The sequence below is a fragment of the Eschrichtius robustus genome, chromosome 14, assembly GCF_028021215.1.
Source record: "Eschrichtius robustus isolate mEscRob2 chromosome 14, mEscRob2.pri, whole genome shotgun sequence".
In the NCBI taxonomy this organism is placed as follows: domain Eukaryota; kingdom Metazoa; phylum Chordata; class Mammalia; order Artiodactyla; family Eschrichtiidae; genus Eschrichtius; species Eschrichtius robustus.
This window is the reverse complement of record NC_090837.1, coordinates 29,118,152-29,135,802: the sequence shown is the minus strand read 5'-3', so window position 1 is coordinate 29,135,802 and position 17,651 is coordinate 29,118,152. Positions and strand designations below refer to the sequence as shown.

General features: G+C 41.1%; 1 protein-coding gene across 2 annotated transcripts in view; it reads right to left on the bottom strand.

The window, feature by feature from the left end:
* SPIRE1 (spire type actin nucleation factor 1) overlaps positions 1-17,651 on the bottom strand; it is a 213,904-nt gene that overhangs the window by 141,539 nt on the left and 54,714 nt on the right. The window lies entirely within an intron of this gene.

Below are 17,651 nucleotides of genomic sequence, written 5' to 3'. Positions count from 1 at the left end.
TTAATGAATTTATTTACATGTCAAATATACTCATGGATTATTTTATTCCATAGCAGATTTAATCCATTGTCATTATTTATTGTGATACTCAAATAACCAGATTCGGCCAGTGGGAGCTTCTTCAAGCTAACTCCTGAGTCCTTTTGACAAATCCCATAACTTTTTTTTTAACTGCCTTAATGAGGTATCCTTTACTAACCATAAAATTCACTTATTATTTATTTTAATAGATCTTTATTGGAGTATAATTGCTTCACAATACTGTGTTAGTTTCTGTTGCACAACAAAGCTAATCAGCCATATGCATACACATGTCCCCATATCCCCTGCCTCTTGAGCCTCCCTCCCATCCTCCCTATCCCACTGCTCTAGGTCATCACAAAGCACCGGGCCGATCTCCCTGTCCTATGCTGCTGCTTTCCGCCAGCCAACTATTTTACATTCGGTAGTGTATATATGTCGATGCTACTCTCACTTTGCCCCAGCTTCGCCCTCCCACCCCATGTCCTCAAGTCCACTCTCTATGTCTACCTCTTTATTCCTGCCCTGCAACTAGGTTCATCAGTACCATTTTTTTTTTGGAGGGGGGGGCGAGGGATTCCATATATATGCGTTAGCATATGGTATTTGTTTTTCTCTTTCTGACTTACTTCACTCTGTATGACAGAATTTAGGTCCATCCACCACACTACAAATAACTCTGTTTCTTTTTTTTTTAAATTTTATTTATTTATTTATTTATTATTTTTGGCTGTGTTGGGTCTTCGTTTCTATGCGAGGGATTTCTCTAGTTGCGGCGAGCAGGGGCCACTCTTCATCGCGGTGCACGGGCCTCTGTCGCAGCCTCTCCTGTTGCAGAGCACAGGCTCCAGATGCGCAGGCTCAGCAGTTGTGGCTCACGGGCCCAGTTGCTCCGCGGCATGTGGGATCCTCCCAGACCAGGGCCCGAACCCATGTCCCCCGCACTGGCAGGCACTCTCAACCACTGTGCCACTAGGGAAGCCCCCAGTTTCATTTCTTTTCATGGCTAATATTCCATTGTATATATGTGTCACATCTTCTTTATCCATTCATCTGTTGATGGACATTTAGGTTGGTTCCATGTCCTGGTTATTGTAAATAGTGCTGCAATGAACATGGCGGTACACGTCTCTTTTTGAATTATGGTTTTCTCAGGGTATATGCCCAGTAGTGGGATTGCTGGGTCATATGGTAGTTCTAGTTTTAGTTTTTCACCACACCCTTTCCAGCATTTATTCTTTCTAAATGTTTTGATAATGGCCATTCTGACTGGCGTGAGGTGATACCTCATTGTAGTTTTGATTTGCATTTCTCTAATAATTAGTGACATTGGGCATCTTTTCATGTGCCTCTTGGCCAGCTGTACGTCTTCCTTGGTGAAATGTCTATTTAGGTCTTCTGCCCATTTTTTAACTGGATTGTTTGTTTTTTTGATATTGAGCTCCATGGGCTGTTTGTCTATTTTGGATATTAATCCTTTGTCTTTTGTTTCATTTGCAAATATTTTCTCCCATTCTGAGGGTTGTCTTTCTGTCTTATGGTTTCCTTTGCTGTGCAAAAGCTTTTAAGTTTAATTAAGTCCCATTTGTTTATTTTTGTTTTTATTTCCATTACTCTAGGAGGTGGGTCAAAAAAGATCTTGCTGTGGTTTATGTCAGAGTGTTTTTCCTATGTTTTCCTCTAAGAGTTTTATAATGTCTAGTCTTACATTTAGGTTTTTAATCCATTTGGAGTTTATTTTTGTGTACGGAGTTAGGTAGTGTTCTAATTTCATTCTTTTACATGTAGCTGTCCAGTTTTCCCAGCACCACTTACTCAAGAGGCTGTCTTTTCTCCATTGTATATTCTTGCCTCCTTTGTCGTAAATTAGGTGCCCATATGTGCGTGGGTTTAACTCTGGGCATTCTATCATGTACCATTGATCTATATTTCTGTTTTTGTGCCAGTATCATACTGTCTTGATTATTGTAGCTTTGCGGTATAGTTTGAAGTCAGGGAGCCTGATTCCTCCAACTCTGTTTTTCTTTCTCAAGATTGCTTTGGCTATTCGGGGTCTTTTGTGTTTCCATACGAATTGTAAAATTTTTTGTCCTAATTCTGTGAAGAATGCCATTGGTAGTTTGATAGGGATTGCATTGAATCTGTAGATTGCTTTGGGTAGTACAGTCATTTTCACAATATTGATTCTTCCAATCCAAGAACATGGTATATCTCTCCATCTGCTGATGTCAGCTTTGATTTCTTTCATCAGTGATTTATAGTTTTCTGAGTACAAGTCTTTCGCCTCCTTAGGCAGGTTTATTCCTAGGTATTTTATTCTTTTTGTTGCAACGGTAAATGGGAGTGTTTCCTTAATTTCTCGTTCAGATTTTTCATCATTAGTGTATAGGAGTGCAAGAGATTTCTGTACATTAATTTTGTATCCTGCAACCTTACCAAATTCATTGATTAGTTCTAGTAGTTTTCTAGTGGCATCTTTAGGATTTTCTATGTATAGGATCATGTCATCTGCAAACAATGACGGTTTTACTTCTTCTTTTCCAATTTGTATTCCTTTTTTTTCTTTTTCTTCTCTGATTGCTGTGGCTATGACTTCCAAAACTATGTTGAGTAAGAGTGGCTAGAGTGGACATCCTTGTCTTGTTCCTGATCTTAGTGGAAATGCTTTCAGTTTTTCACCACTGAGTATGATGCTTGGTGTGGGTTTGTCATATATGGCCTTTATTATGTTGAGGTAGGTTCCCTCTATGCCCATTTTCTAGAGAGTTTTTATCATAAATTGATGTTGAATTTTATCAAAAGCTTTTTCTTCATCTATTGAGAGGATCATATGGTTTTTATTCCTTAATTTGTTAATGTGGTGTATCACATTGATTGATTGGCATATATTGAAGAATCCTTGCATCCCTGGGATAAATCCCACTTGATGATGGTGTATGTTCCTTTTAATGTGCTGTTGGATTCTGTTTGCTAGTATTTTGTTCAGGATTTTTGCATCTATGTTCATCAGTGATATTGGTCTATAATCTTTTTCTGTGACATATTTTTCTGGTTTTGGTATCAGGGTGATGGTGGCTTCACAGAATGAATTTGGGAGTGTTTCTCCCTCTGCAAGTTTTTGGAAGAGTTTGAGATGGATCGGTGTTAGCTCTTCTCTAAATGTTTGATAGAATTCGCCTGTGAAGCCATCTGGTCCTGGACTTTTGTTTGTTGGAAGAGTTTTAATTATAGTTTCAATTTCATTACTTGTGATAGGTCTGTTTATATTTTCTAATTCTTCCTGGTTCAGTTTTGGAAAACTGTACCTTTCCAAGAATTTGTCCATTTCTTCATGGTTGTCCATTTTATTGGCATATAGTTGTTTGTAGTAGTCTCTTACAATCCTTTGTATTTCTGCAGTGTCAGCTGTGATTTCTCCTTTTTCATTTCTAATTTTATTGATTTGCATCCTCCCCCCTTTTTTTCATGATGAGTCTGGCTAAGGGTTTATCGATTTTGTTTATCTTCTCAAAGAACCAGCTTTTAGTTTTACTGATCTTTGTTATTGTTTTCTTCATTTCTATTTCATTCATTTCTTCTCTGATCTTTATGAATTCTTTCCTTCTACTGATTTTGGGTTTTCTTTGTTCTTCTCTCTCTAGTTGTTTTAAGTGTAGGGTTAGATTGTTTATTTGAGATTTCTCTTGTTTCTTGAGGTGAGATTAAATTGCTATAAACTTCCCTCTTAGAACCACTTTTGCTGCATCCTATAGGTTTTGGGTCGTCGTGTTTTCATTGTCAAAATTTGTTTCTATGTATTTTTTTATTTCTTCTTTGAGCTCTTGGTTATTTAGTAGCGTACTGTTTAGCCTCCATGTATTTGTGTTTTTTACAGTTTTTTCCTGTAACTGATTTCCAATCTCATAGTGTTGTGGTCAGAAAAGATGCTTGATACGATTTCAATTTTCTTAAATTTTCCAAGGCTTGATTTGTGACCCAAGATGTGATCTATCCTGGAGAATATTCCATGTGCACTTGAGAAGAAAGTGTATTCTGCCACTTTTGGGTGGAATGTCCTATAAATATCAATTAGATCTATCTGGTCTATTGTGTCATTTAAAGCTTGGGTTTCCTTATTAATTTTCTGTTTGAATGATCTGTCCATTGGTGTAAGTGGAGTGTTAAAGCTCCCTACTATTATTGTGTTACTGTTGATTTCTCCTTTCATGGTTGTTAGCATTTGCCTTATGTATTGAGGTGCTCCTATGTTGGGTGCATAAACATTTATAATTGTTATATCTTCTTCTTGGATTGATCCTTTGATCATTATGTAGTGTCCCTCCTTATCTCTTGTAACAGTCTTTATTTAAAGTCTATTTTATCTGATACGAGTATTGCTACTCCAGCTTTCTTTTGATTTCCATTTGCATGGAATATCTTTTTCCATCCCTTCACTTTCAGTCTGTATGTGTCCCTAGGTCTGAAGTGGGTCTCTTGTAGACAGTATATATATGGGTCTTGTTTTTGTATCCATTCAGCCAATCTATGTCTTTTGGTTGGGGCATTTAATCCATTTACATTCAAGGTTATTATCGATACATATGTTTCTATTACCATTTTCTTAATTGTTTTGGGTTTGTTTTTGTGGGTCTTTTTCTTCTCTTGTGTTTCCCGCTTAGAGAAGTTTCTTTAGCATTTGTTGTAAAGCTGGTCTGGTGGTGCTGAATTCTCTTAGCTTTTGCTTGTCTTAAAAGCTTTTGACTTCTCCATCGAATCTGAATGAGATCCTTGCTGGGTAAAATAATCTTGGTTGTAGGTTTTTCTCTTTCATCACTTTAAGTATATCCTGCCACTCCCTTCTGGCCTGCAGAGTTTCTGCTGAAAAATCAGCTGATAACCTTATGGGGATTCCTTTGTATATTATTTTTTGTTTTTCCTTTGTTGCTTTTAATATATTTTTTTTGAATTTAATTTTTGTTAGTTTGATTAATATGTGTCTTGAAGCTCAGCAGGCTCCCCAGGCCAAGTGGGTCGTGCGATCACCCTCCGCTCCTCTCCCTCTCCACCCAGGGGGCCCCTCCCGCCTACCTCTCCTGATCTCCCCAGCCTCAGGGGTGCCTATCCTGTCTGGCTTCCACTTCTCATCCCCCCTCTGTCCCCCTATGTCCTACTGGTTCACTTTGGGGTTCCTCCTGTCTCCTTGGGCGTCAGAATTCCTCCACCAGTGGCCGGCAGGCACCCGAGTTGTGGGGAGATGCTAACTCTGTGTCTTCCCACACTGCCATCTTAACCAATATTAGCCTTTTCTTTTTTTAAAAAAATAAATTTTATTTATTTATTTTTGGCTGCACTGGGTCTTCACTGCTGCTTGCGGGCTTTCTCTAGTTGCAGCAAGCGGGGGCTACTCTTCGTTGTGGTGCGCGAGCTTCTCATTGCAGTGGCTTCTCTTGTTGTGGAGCACGGGCTCTAGGCACGCGCGTTTCAGTAGTTGTGGCTCGCAGGCTCCAGAGCACAGGCTCAGCAGCTGTGGCGCATGGGCCCAGCTGCTCCGTGGCATGTGGGATCTTCCCGGACCAGGGCTCGAACCCACGTCCCCTGCATTGGCAGGCGGGCTCTCAATCACTGCGCCACCAGGGAAGCCCCAACCTTTTCTTAATTCAGTTATTTAAAGTATACAATTTGAAGATTTTTAGTTTATTTATAAAATTGTGCAACCGTCACCACAATCTAATTCTCAAATTTTAATTTTTTATCACTCAAAAAACAAACTTCATGCCCATTTGCAGTCACCACCCTTCCACATCCCAGCTCTGGGAAACCGTTCATCTATTTTCTGTTTCTACAGATTTCCTTTTCTGGACATTTCATATAAATGAAATCACATAAAATGTGGTCTTTTGTGTCTGGATATTTTTCACATAGCATGTTTCTGAGGGTCATCTGTGTTGTAGCACTTGTTCCTCTTTACTGGCAAATACTATCTCATTGTGTGGACATGCTCCCTAATGTTTCGTATGCTTCCTTACTTCTCAGCACAAGATGTTCTGGGATCATCTTGTATTTTTCCTTCCCCAGCCCTGGCATCTGCCATTTCTCCAAGGAACCTTGGCTACTTTTAGTGGGGAAGGCTATTTAGAAACCAATATCTGGGTGGCTAGGAGTGCTCAGTGTTACAGGGGTGCCCCTACTGCTTCCAGGCCCTTTTGTAATACATGTGTATGTACACATAAATATGTTTCTATAAACATAGACACACATATATACATACATACAAACAAAAAAGGTTGACCTACTTTTTGTTGCTTGCAGTTGAAAGCATCCTAACTCACACAGACATCAGAGATGAGACAAAAATCCCTTCCTTTCAGGACTTCCCTGGTGGTCCAGTGGTTAACAATCTGCCTTCCAATCCAGGGGACACGGGTTCAATCCCTGGTTGGGGAACTAAGATCCCACATGCCACAGGGCAACTAAGCCCACATGCTCTAGAGGCCACGAACCACAACTAGAGAAAAGCCCATGCGCCACTATGAAAGATCCCGTATGCCGCAACTATGACCCGATGCAGACAAATAAATAAATAAATAAATAAATATATTTTCAAAAATCCCTTCCTTTTTCCATCTAGGAAGGAAAGGGCAGTAAAAAACAGATTAGACTTTTAATTTCATTCTGTTTTATAACTCTGAAACATATACCCGAAAGGCTTTGCTTGGGCCTTTTGACAAAGAGATCTCTTCCAAGCAATGATCTCAAACGCTCGACGTTAAATTTTTATTTTTACTTTCCTCTCTAGAAATCTGCATAGTAGGTATAAAACTATTTTGGTTGAGTCAAGGGACACCCCCCCCATCCCCGCCAATGCCTATCAATTCATACACTGGCTTAGAGAATAGCCAGTGAAGGGGAATTTCTGAGTCACGTGTTATGAAGGGGAATTTCTCAGTCATGTGTTAGACTGAGTGTGAACTGTGAGTTCACCCTTTCAGACTGTCATTCCACATCAAACACATTCCAGATAAATGACAGCTAATTTTTTTTTTTTATCTTTCTGAGATACAGCCATGCTCAAAAAACGATCAGCATCTCCATGGACCAGAAACAAACAGAAAAACAGCAATAAAAGGGCTGCAGTCATGGTCTCTCAGCTTCTGTATCCAGTAGCAGTCAGGAGTTAGGGACTCATGCACAGTTGGAGACTTGGAATCAGTCTACTGTGTATGGCGGGGATAAGTCTCTCCTGCCATGAAATAAGGCTGATGAAAACTGCAAATGCTGTGTAGCCTACAATTTGTAGTTAAGTGGCACTGCCTGCTCAGGGACTGAATCTATGAGATCTCTGGTATCACTGTAGGATGAGCACTCCAAGCCACCAGTATAAGCCAAAGAGTCAATGCCCTAGTTATATATGAAGTCCTTCTATGGGCATCAGGAGTTAAAGAACCCACTGACATTTTAGGTAAACATTTAGTATGTTTGAGTGCTTGTTTTTCTGAGGAAGGTTTCATATTTTTCATCAGATTTTCAATGAGGTCTGTGATCCCCATATAGTAAAGGACCACTGACCTAATACGTGTGTGAGATAACACAGCGTAAAATCACTTGGTGGCTTCCAGAGCTTGCAGCTCAGTGTTTAGTTCTGTCATTTATTTCCTCAAATATTTGAGTGCCAGACAGTTTGCAGAAATAAACACAAAATCTCTGCTTACTTATTAGTGGGGAAAGAGAAGAACCAGACTGCAGTCTGTCTTTTTGAGAAAAAGACAGACCAAATCATGTCACTGCTCAAAACTCTCCAATGGTTGCACACCTGTGTCCACTGCAGTACTATTTACAATGGCCAAGGCGGGGAATCAACCCAAGTGACCACCAAGAAACGAATGAATAAACAAAATGTGTTCTAAACATAGAGTGGAATATTATTCAACCTTAACAAGGAAGAAAATTCTGACACATGCTACAACGCGAATGAACCTTGAGACATCATGCTAAGTGAAATAAGCCAACCACAAAAAGACAAATACTGTATGATCCCACTTATATGAAGTACCGAGAGCAGTCAAGTTCACACAGACAGAAAGTAGAATGGTGGTTGCCAGGGACTGTGGGGAGGGAGAGTTCTTGCTAGTAGTTCAGAGTTTCACTTTTTCAAGATGAAAAGATTCTGGAGCTCTGTTGCCCAGCAATGTGAATACATTTAACACTGCTTAACTGTATGCTTAAAAATGGTTAAGATCGTAAATTTTATGTGTTTTTTACCATAATAAAAATTCTTTTAATCACATTATTTTGTTTGCTAGCAAATCCTAGAGGACAAATGTCCAAACAACAAACCAGCAATAAGAGAAAAACTCAGAAATGTGATTACAAATATCTCATACATTACCAATTATCAAAGTAAGGAGACCTGTATGTAATAATTCAATTACATTGTCTGTGAGCTGAATTATTCCTAGCTAAGAGGGAATTAAATATGTAATAGTCCTCAAATAAATCTCTGTTGAATAGGTATGTCAGTATCTGTATTAGTGAGAGCAGTACTAGTTGCTGTAATAAACAGAGCTCTCCAGTGGTTTCCACACACTCTGTGGATGCTCACTGTGGCTGACAGGGCCCTTGCATGATCTGGCCAGCTGCTACCTGGCTGACCTCACCCACCACCTCCCCAAGCCACAATGGCCTCCTTGATGTTCTGTGACCACCTGGGTACCTCTATGTGCAGTGCCTTCACACTTGCTTTTTCTTCTGCCTGGCTTATTCCCTCACATCATTCAGATCTCTGCTCAAATGTCACCATGAAAGAGAACTTCACTCCTACAATATACCCTTCTCTTCTCTGTCCACTCCACCCCTTTGCCCACTTATGCTCTATTCCCTTGCCCTCCTTTATTTTCCTTCATAGCACTTAATACCATATATTATTTTATATATATTTATTTGCATGTTATCTATAAACAGTAGAATGTAAATCCACACAAGCAGAGGTTTTTGTCTGTCTTGTCCATTGTTATACTCTCAAAGCCTAAAACAGTGTCTGGCACAGGGTAGGTGCTTTCTTGTAGAAAGAAGGAAAAGGATAGAGAGAGGTACAAGGAGAGAAGGAGGAGGGAGAGAAGGAGAAAGAAAGAAAGAGGGAGGAGGGAGTGGGAGGGCAGGGGGAGAGGGTGTCTCTGCGCCTCCCTAGCTCAGGGGCTACTCTCCTGGTCTAGCTCCTTTCCAGGGCTGCTTATTTTACTAAAACCAGTAAATTATTTTCTCCCTTTAATTACCCGACTTTTACAGTTAACAGTGCTAATGTTCCCTTTTATTAGTACTCTACACATAATTAAAAACCTGACTTACTCTCGTACCTGCTGAACAATAGGATAAAAGATAACTTTGTTAGGACATGCAACTTGCTTTTTACTTAGCTCAAGGTAAACAAACTGCAGAAAATATTTCAGTTATCTGAGAAGTCATCTGGTATAAGAACCACACTGGATCTCTCAGCTTTGTTACTATATTTGTTTGACTGTGTGACTCATGTACTGGTTTACATAAGATCAAATTTCCTGGTTTCCAATTGCTTGAGTAACTTGTGACGATCACAAGGTCCTGTTTCTTGAAAATGGATTGTGCTAATTCAAAAATATTCCTGGAAAGCCTTTAAAAGAAATTGCAGTTCATCTTTTTAGGACGGCCTGCAACTGCTAACTTTCCCCTATGTCTCACATTTTTTTCTTTTGGGTCACCTTGTCAGATGCTTTCCACCTCAACCCTATTTCGATTTTCTCTCCTAGTGAAAATCATCGAAATCCCTAAAGACACTGAATTTTATGGGAATCTACTACACTATCGCTGACTTGTGGCCAGGCTCTAAGGCAATGAGCATGGCTTGTTGCCTCCTCTGCTCATGCCGGGCTTAGTCACAGGACTGGGTCTGAGTTTGGACAAATGGTGCAGAATGCTCGAGTCACTCAGAATTAGTAAGAAAGCAAATGTATGTTCACCTCACATACCTCCTCTCCACCCCAACACATATCCATGATGTCTCTTTTCTTATTACAAAAGCAAAATATATCCATTAGAAATCTCGGAAAATACAAGCAATCTAAAGGAACATTATAGGATGGACCTAGAGATTATCATACTAAGTGAAGTCAGACAAAGAAAGGCAAATACCATATATCACTTACATGTGGAATCTAAAATATGATTCAAGTGCACTTATCTATGAAACAGAAACAGACCCACAGACAGAGAAAACAAACTTACGGTTACCAAAGGGGAAGGGGGGGGGAATAAATTAGGAGTTTGGGATTAGCAGATACAAACTACTATATATAAAACAGATAAACAACAAAGTCCTACGGTATAGCACAGGGAACTATATTCATTATCTTATAATAACCCATAAAGGAAAAGAATATATATATGAATGAATCATTTTGCTGTACACCAGAAACTAAAACATTGTAAATCAACTATACTTCAATGAAAAAAAAATTTTTAATGAAAAACACTTATGACCTGACCCAATAAATGGAAGCATAATCCCTAATTTTAAAAATATATGTATTTCAACATTAAAAAATAAAAGAACATTATATATATATAATATATATCTCATCTATATCTCACTATTAACAGTTCATTATATTTGTCCTGTTCATATTTGTTAATAAAAATTGGATCATTTGGTACCTACTACTACTTGATAATCTGTTTTATACCATAATGGACCATCTTTCCACATAAACAATTCTATTCCATCCATTTGTTTCTAATAATGTAGAGTCTTCTGTTGCACAACAGTGAGACAGCTAGACAGATGCTAACTTTTCTCTCTTATAAAAAGTGCTGCATTATAACTGAATCACTTTGCTGTACACCTGAAACTGATACAACATTGTTAATCAACTATGCTCCAATATAAAATAAATTATTTTAAAAAGTGCTGCAAATAAATATCTTCTTGCTACATTTTTGCACACATTCAGAGTTATTTTCTTTGAAAAAGTTTCTAGAAATAGAATTAATGGATTAAACCCATGCTCTTCAATGATAAATTGCTCTCCAAAACATTAACTGCAATCTCTACTCCTACGTTTGCATATGAAAATGCAGTATATAATCTGATTTGTGAATTCCTTTTAACAAAGTTTTACATTAAGGTGATGACAATAATAATAATAGCAATAGTATCTGCCATCCCAGGAGCTGTTCTAGGCACTTTTCCTATCTGATCTCTAATCCTTACAACCACCCCAGGGACAGGTGGTAATATCATCAGTTTACAGACAGGAAACTGGGACTCACTAAGGTTAGGGGCTATACAGAAGCAAAATTGAGGATTAGTACTAGTTCCGGGCCTGCCTAACTCCAAAGCTCCCAAATGGGGCGAAATGATTTTAAAGAGAAGACACGGAGTCAGCCCTACAGCGCGCTGCAGAGCCCAGAGCCACTAATCAGGAGCCCGGGGGCAGAATTTCAGAATTTTGCAAGCTGGTTGGTTAAACTTTTGCTGGCTTAAAATTGGCCAAGTGGCAGTATTTAGACCACAGAAATCAGTGTTGTTTTGTTTTGTTTTGAGAGCTAGTTCACCAACACAGCAAATTCAAGTACTGAAGTCTGACTTTGCTTTCCCCGCCATCTCTCCCGGTCATTACCCAGGTGAGAAGGGCTGTTGTCATTTTTTCCCTAAACAGTTGCCTGCTCCACTGCCAGGGAGAAGTCAGGGTCTCCCACCTGCTGGCGTCACAGGTAGCCCCACACACTCCTCTCCAGCACCCACCGCCCTACACCTCATCTGCCCTGAGACCTGCACCAGCACTAAGACCACCCTGCCTGTGTCCCCACTGATGGCGACGGGGACAGAAGCCACAGGCGCCCTTGACCCACCTCCCCACCTCGCATCCCACGAGGCTCCACGGTCCCCTCTTCTAGGCCTGGGTCCACCCCTCCCCAACTCTTGAAATCCTTCCGTTGTGCACATCTAAGGGTTCCCTGTATCTTCAACTTCTCTGAATGCTCCCCCTTCCCCTTCTTGCTCTAACCTAAGCCTGAATCTCCCCAGGGGCAGTGCTGGTGCTGGCTGGCCTTTCTGTAATAATTCTCAAATCGCTGGGCCTGGAATTGGGAAGATGTCCTCCTTGCTTCTCACAGTGCCTCCTCGCCCACCTCCCTGACTCCCCCTCAAAGTTCCCCAGCTGGGCTTCCCTGGTGGCGCAGTGGTTGGGAATCCGCCTGCCAATGCAGGGGACATGGGTTTGAGCCCTGGTCCGGGAAGATCCCACATGACGTGGAGCAGCTGAGCCCGTGTGCCACAACTACTGGGCCTGCGCTCTAGAGCCCACGAGCCACAACTACTGAGCCTGTGTGCCACGACTACTGAAGCCCACATGCCTAGAGCCCATGCTCCGCAACGGGGGAGGCCACCGCAAGGAGAAGCCCACGCACCGCCACAAAGAGTAGTCCCGCTCGCCACAACTGGAGAGGGCCCGTGTGTGCAGCAACGAAGACCCAACGCAGCCAAAAATAAAAATAAATAAATTAAAAAAAAAAAAAGCTCCCCAGCTTTGCCTCTTCTGTCCCAGAACACACCTGCCCTCCTCGCTGCTCTCATCTGTGACTGTACCCCGCACAGTGCCAGTACGTGACCTGCGGCTTCACTGTCCTTCTCCTCCCTCGACTCTTGGTGATGTTAACAGGACCTTTCCACACCCTGGCCTCTCGTTTCTGTGCCACCCACTGCCGTGTCAATATTCAGGACTCCCTCATTACCAATAAGTGCAACTTTCCATCACCTCCATTTCAAGGGTCCCTTTCTTTGAAAACCTCCTTCTAGCTTTCTAGTTCATTCCCTCTAGGATCTGACTCGAATAATCTTTTGACCCCACCAGGATCTCCAATCCATTGATCCTATGTTCTTTTCACTCTCCCTCACCTCCTTTGACTACACCACACACTGGTTAAACCCCACTCTTCACCTGCCTTTGACAACTGAATGTGGCTGGAGCAAAACAGAAAACTGTACTGACTGATCTTGCTTTAAATTTACAATTCTGCCTCTCATGTGGTTGGCTAATGCAACCCAGAAGCCAACATTTCCTTAGCCCATGGACTCTCCCACTGTCCCAGCTGACTATCTCCCCTCCTCCTCTCCCATGCCCACACGCCAAGAAGGACCCTGCTGCTCATGTCACTGCGAGGGCTGAAGTCATCAGAAGAGCACGTCCACAAACCCCCTGCCATCACATCTAACTGCCTTTGAACACCTTCCATACACACAGACTCTGTCTTCCCTCCTGTTACTCCACATGGACTGTCTTCATCCTGTGTGACGCCGATTCCCAAGTCCTTCACTTGTGCTCTAGCTCCCACCCTCAAGGATAATTCGCCAGCAATTCTCCCCTCTATTCTGCATCAACAGTCTTCCTTTGTATACTGGATCATTCCTGGATCAAGATACAAATATGCTGTTACTCCTCTTTTCAATACAAAAATAAAACAAAAACTAAGAACTCTTTGGGATCCCACCTTCCTCTCCAGCTATCGTCCTAACTCCCCAGCTCGCCGGGTTAGCCAGACTCCCAGGTGGCCCCTGATAGTCCCCACACTTGGCACCTATTCTCTCATGTAGTGCCTCCCACACTGTGTCCACAGGACCAACAGAAAACAGGCACAAGTGACAGAATGTGACTTCTAAGGCTAGGGCATCAAAGACATTCTAGCTTCTCGATCTTGGGTCACACTCTCTGCAAGAAGCCAGCCGCCATGCTGCCTACGAGAAGGCCATGCGGTGAGGAACTGAGGCCCCCGCCAGCAGCTGTGTGAGGGAGCCATCGTGGAAGCAGAGCCCCTCCCCGTCCCTCAGCTGAGCCCTAGGATGACCACAACCCTGGCCGATATCCTGACTAAACCTGAGAAACATGAGCCAGAGCACTCAGATAAGCCATTCCTGACCCACAGGAATGGTGACAGAGCAAATGTTTGTTGTTTTAAGCCACTAAGTTTCAGAGTTATTTGTTATGTAGTAGATTAACTGATATACCCACAGTTTACAGGAAAATGCCTCAATAAGTTGCCTTTATTTACTGTCTCCAATTTCTTTCTCTTTTAAACTCACTGCAGTATGACTTTTGCCCTCATACCACTACACCAACGCCGCCTGTCAGCAACCACCACACTGTCAAACTCAATAACCAATTCCTAGTTCTCATCTCACTTACCTGTTAGACAGCATTTCATACAGTAGGCCACTTCCTCCTCCTAGATGTGCTTTAGTTACTTGGTGTCCTGGACACGACCCTCACATGATTTTCCTCCTACTTTTCTGGTCACTTCTTCTGAGGCTTCTTCACTGGTTCCTCCCTGTCTCACCACCCTCTTAATGTTGGGGGTATTCCAGGGCTCAGCCCTTAGCCCCTTCTCTTTTCTGTCTACCCTCATTCCTTTGGTGATCTCAAAAGTCTCGTATTTACATAGTCCTACAATGGCCTTTAAGGCCCTACATCCTTGCTTATCAAAGTGTGGTCCTAACATCAGCAGCAGCAGCACCTGAGAGTTTGTTATCTCTGGCTCCACTCAAAACCAACCAAATCAGAATCTAAATTTTACCAAGATCCTTAGGGGGGTTGTATGCATATTAAGGTTGGAGAAGCACTACCTTGGTGATCTGGTACCCCATTCCTCTCTGCTCCCACCACAATGGCCTCCTGCCATCACAGGAGCTCAGCAGATACTCTCCCACCTTCAGACGGGAGCAGTACTGTTCGCTCTGTCTGAAATGCTCTTCCCCAGATATCTAGATACTTGCTCCCTTACCTCCTTCAAGCTTTTGCTCATTTGTAACTATTTTGGGAGGTCCATTCTAATCACCTTGTTAAAAAATGCAAACCTACCACCATCACTACTACCACCATGCTCCCCATCACAGTTCTCTATATTACTTTTCTCCAACACACTCATAACCTTCTACATACTATAGTTTACTTATTTATCATATTTATTTTCTGTCTACCCCTAGTATAATGCAAATATTTGAGGGCCAAGATTTTTGTCTGTTTTGTTCACTGGTGTATCCCAAATCCTAGAAGAGAGCCTAGACACAGCAGGTGCTCAAGAAATGTTTGTTGAAAAAGGACTCTAGTCTCCAATAGCTTCTTCAAGCGCTTGGTAATCAACTCTGTGACTCAGGTGCCCCTGAAATCACTTCCTTCATTAGCACAGTTATTCATGCCTGGAATCTCTCTCCCCCTTGCCTACCTAGAATCTACTCAGTATATCTGAGAATAGGCATCTACTGTTTTACCAAGATTTAACCAAGCCCCTCAACATTCTGTTACTGCCTCCCCACTAAGCCTCATGATTTTTTAAAGATAATTCAGAACTAAAACTATTCTGGTCCCTTCAAATTTCTCATTTCTTAAATATTTCCATTCCTTCTTCTCCCTATTTCTTTAACCAAATGTGGCTATTGAGCACTTGAAGTGTGGCTAGCCCAAACTGAGAAGTGCTGAAGCAAAATACACACCAGATTTGAAAGAGTATGAAAAAAAGATACAAAATAGTTCATTAATAATTCTCATATTGGGCTTCCCTGGTGGCGCAGTGGTTGAGAATCTGCCTGCCAATGCAGGGGACACGGGTTCGAGCCCTGGTCTGGGAAGATCCCACATGCCGCGGAGCAACTAGGCCCGTGAGCCACAATTACTGAGCCTGCGCGTCTCGAGCCTGTGCTCCACAACAAGAGAGGCCCGCGCACCGCGATGAAGAGTGGCCCCCACTTGCCACAACTAGAGAAAGCCCTCACACAGAAACGAAGACCCAACAGAGCCATAAATAAATAAATAAAAATTAAACTTTAAAAATAATAATAATAATTCTCATATTGATTACATGTTGACAATTCAGAAAGAGTGGGTTAAATAAAATATATTATAAGAACTGATTTCACCTGTTTCATTTTATTTTTTAACGTGGCTACTAGAACATTTAAAATTACATATGTGGCCCCCCGTTATATTTCTATCGGACAGCACTGTTCTAAACAAGTTCCAAACAGAATGGTTGCTTCCTTCCCGGAAGAAATTCTTCCCGTAGTTTTTGTTTTAACAAGCAGGAGACTGGGAAAGAATGTGGGGGAATGCAACATGTAATTAAAAACAGAAACTAAAAATCAGTAATGCTTTGAAATTATCACTTTGATGGTCACTTGAAATCGAACATTTTAAGATAATATTCTTCAAAGACATATATAATAATACAGTACATTTAAGTGACATTAAAATACAATATTATCACTATCTGTAAAAATTCATCAAGCTACAACCTAATGATCTATGCACTTTTTTCAATGTGCTATACTTAAATATTTTAAAATATAATGTTAACACCACACAAATTAATTTAATCCAAACCAAGTGATTATGTGTTTAAGGAAAAAGAAGATTCTTGCTTTTGCATGCTTTCTAAAAGTTAAAAGGAGTGAAATTAAAGCACCCTCCTCCTTTCATTTCCTCCCTTTAAAGTCAGAACTCAGTAACAGATCATTTAAATACTACCCCTTCTCATCAGAATCTCCTTAGCAACCTTTTACAGCTTGTCATGGGTTGCAGAATTTTCCTATCTCCCATTCTTAAAAGGGCCTGTGTCCCTTCCAGAACAAAGGAATTTAAAACAGAAAACAACAAGCTGTTTAAATAAAAATTTTAAGGTCACAATCTCCTTCAATTCTTTTGCCAGCTGCTTTCCTGTAAGCATTCTGCTTTCCTCCCTTCCCAAGTTAAAATCAGATCTGGTAACAATGACTCCTGCAAAAACAACAGGGGACACTTCTAACAATACATGGCAGTCATAATTACAGGCCATACCTACTGGTCCAATACCATGAGACCCTGGGCCCATTTCACAATTACAGGTTGTGGATCCATTTTTAATTAATTTATTAAATTTCTTTCCTGTGTAAGCTGTATAACAGTAATAGAATAATAGTAATAGTAATAGTAATAGTAATAGAATAATATATTTGAAAATACCTTAATAAGAAAAGTACCAAATAATACAAATGGTAATTGTTTTGCTCCTTTTTATTATGTTGGAATTAACTACCTAATTTTATTAACCATGCAGAAAGAAAAAATAAAATTCCAAGTTTAATAAAGCCAAATTTATATAAATAAGTTTAAGAAATCACGTACTATTGCCTCTAAAGAGGGAATATTTGTGTCCAAAGCATGTATCCACTGTTCTCATTTTTGCCATGTTCATGTAATCCTAACCAAATTATTTACTTATTTATGTATTAAAACACAAGCTCTGGGACTTCCCTGGTGGCGCAGTGGTTCAGAATCCGCCTGCCAATGCAGGGGACACAGGTTCGAACCCTGGTCCGGGAAGATTCCACATGCCGCGGAGCAACTAAGCCCATGCGCCACAACTACTGAGCCTGCACTCTAGAGCCCGCAAGCCACAACTACTGAGCCTGCGTGCCACAACTACTGAAGCCTGAGCACCTACAGCCCATGCTCTGCAACAAGAGAAGCCACCACAATGAGAAGCCCGCACACCGCAACGAAGAGTAGCACCCGTTCGTTGCAACTAGAGAAACCCCGTGCAAAGCAACGAAGACCCAACGCAGCCAAAAATTAATTAATTAATTTTTTTTAAAA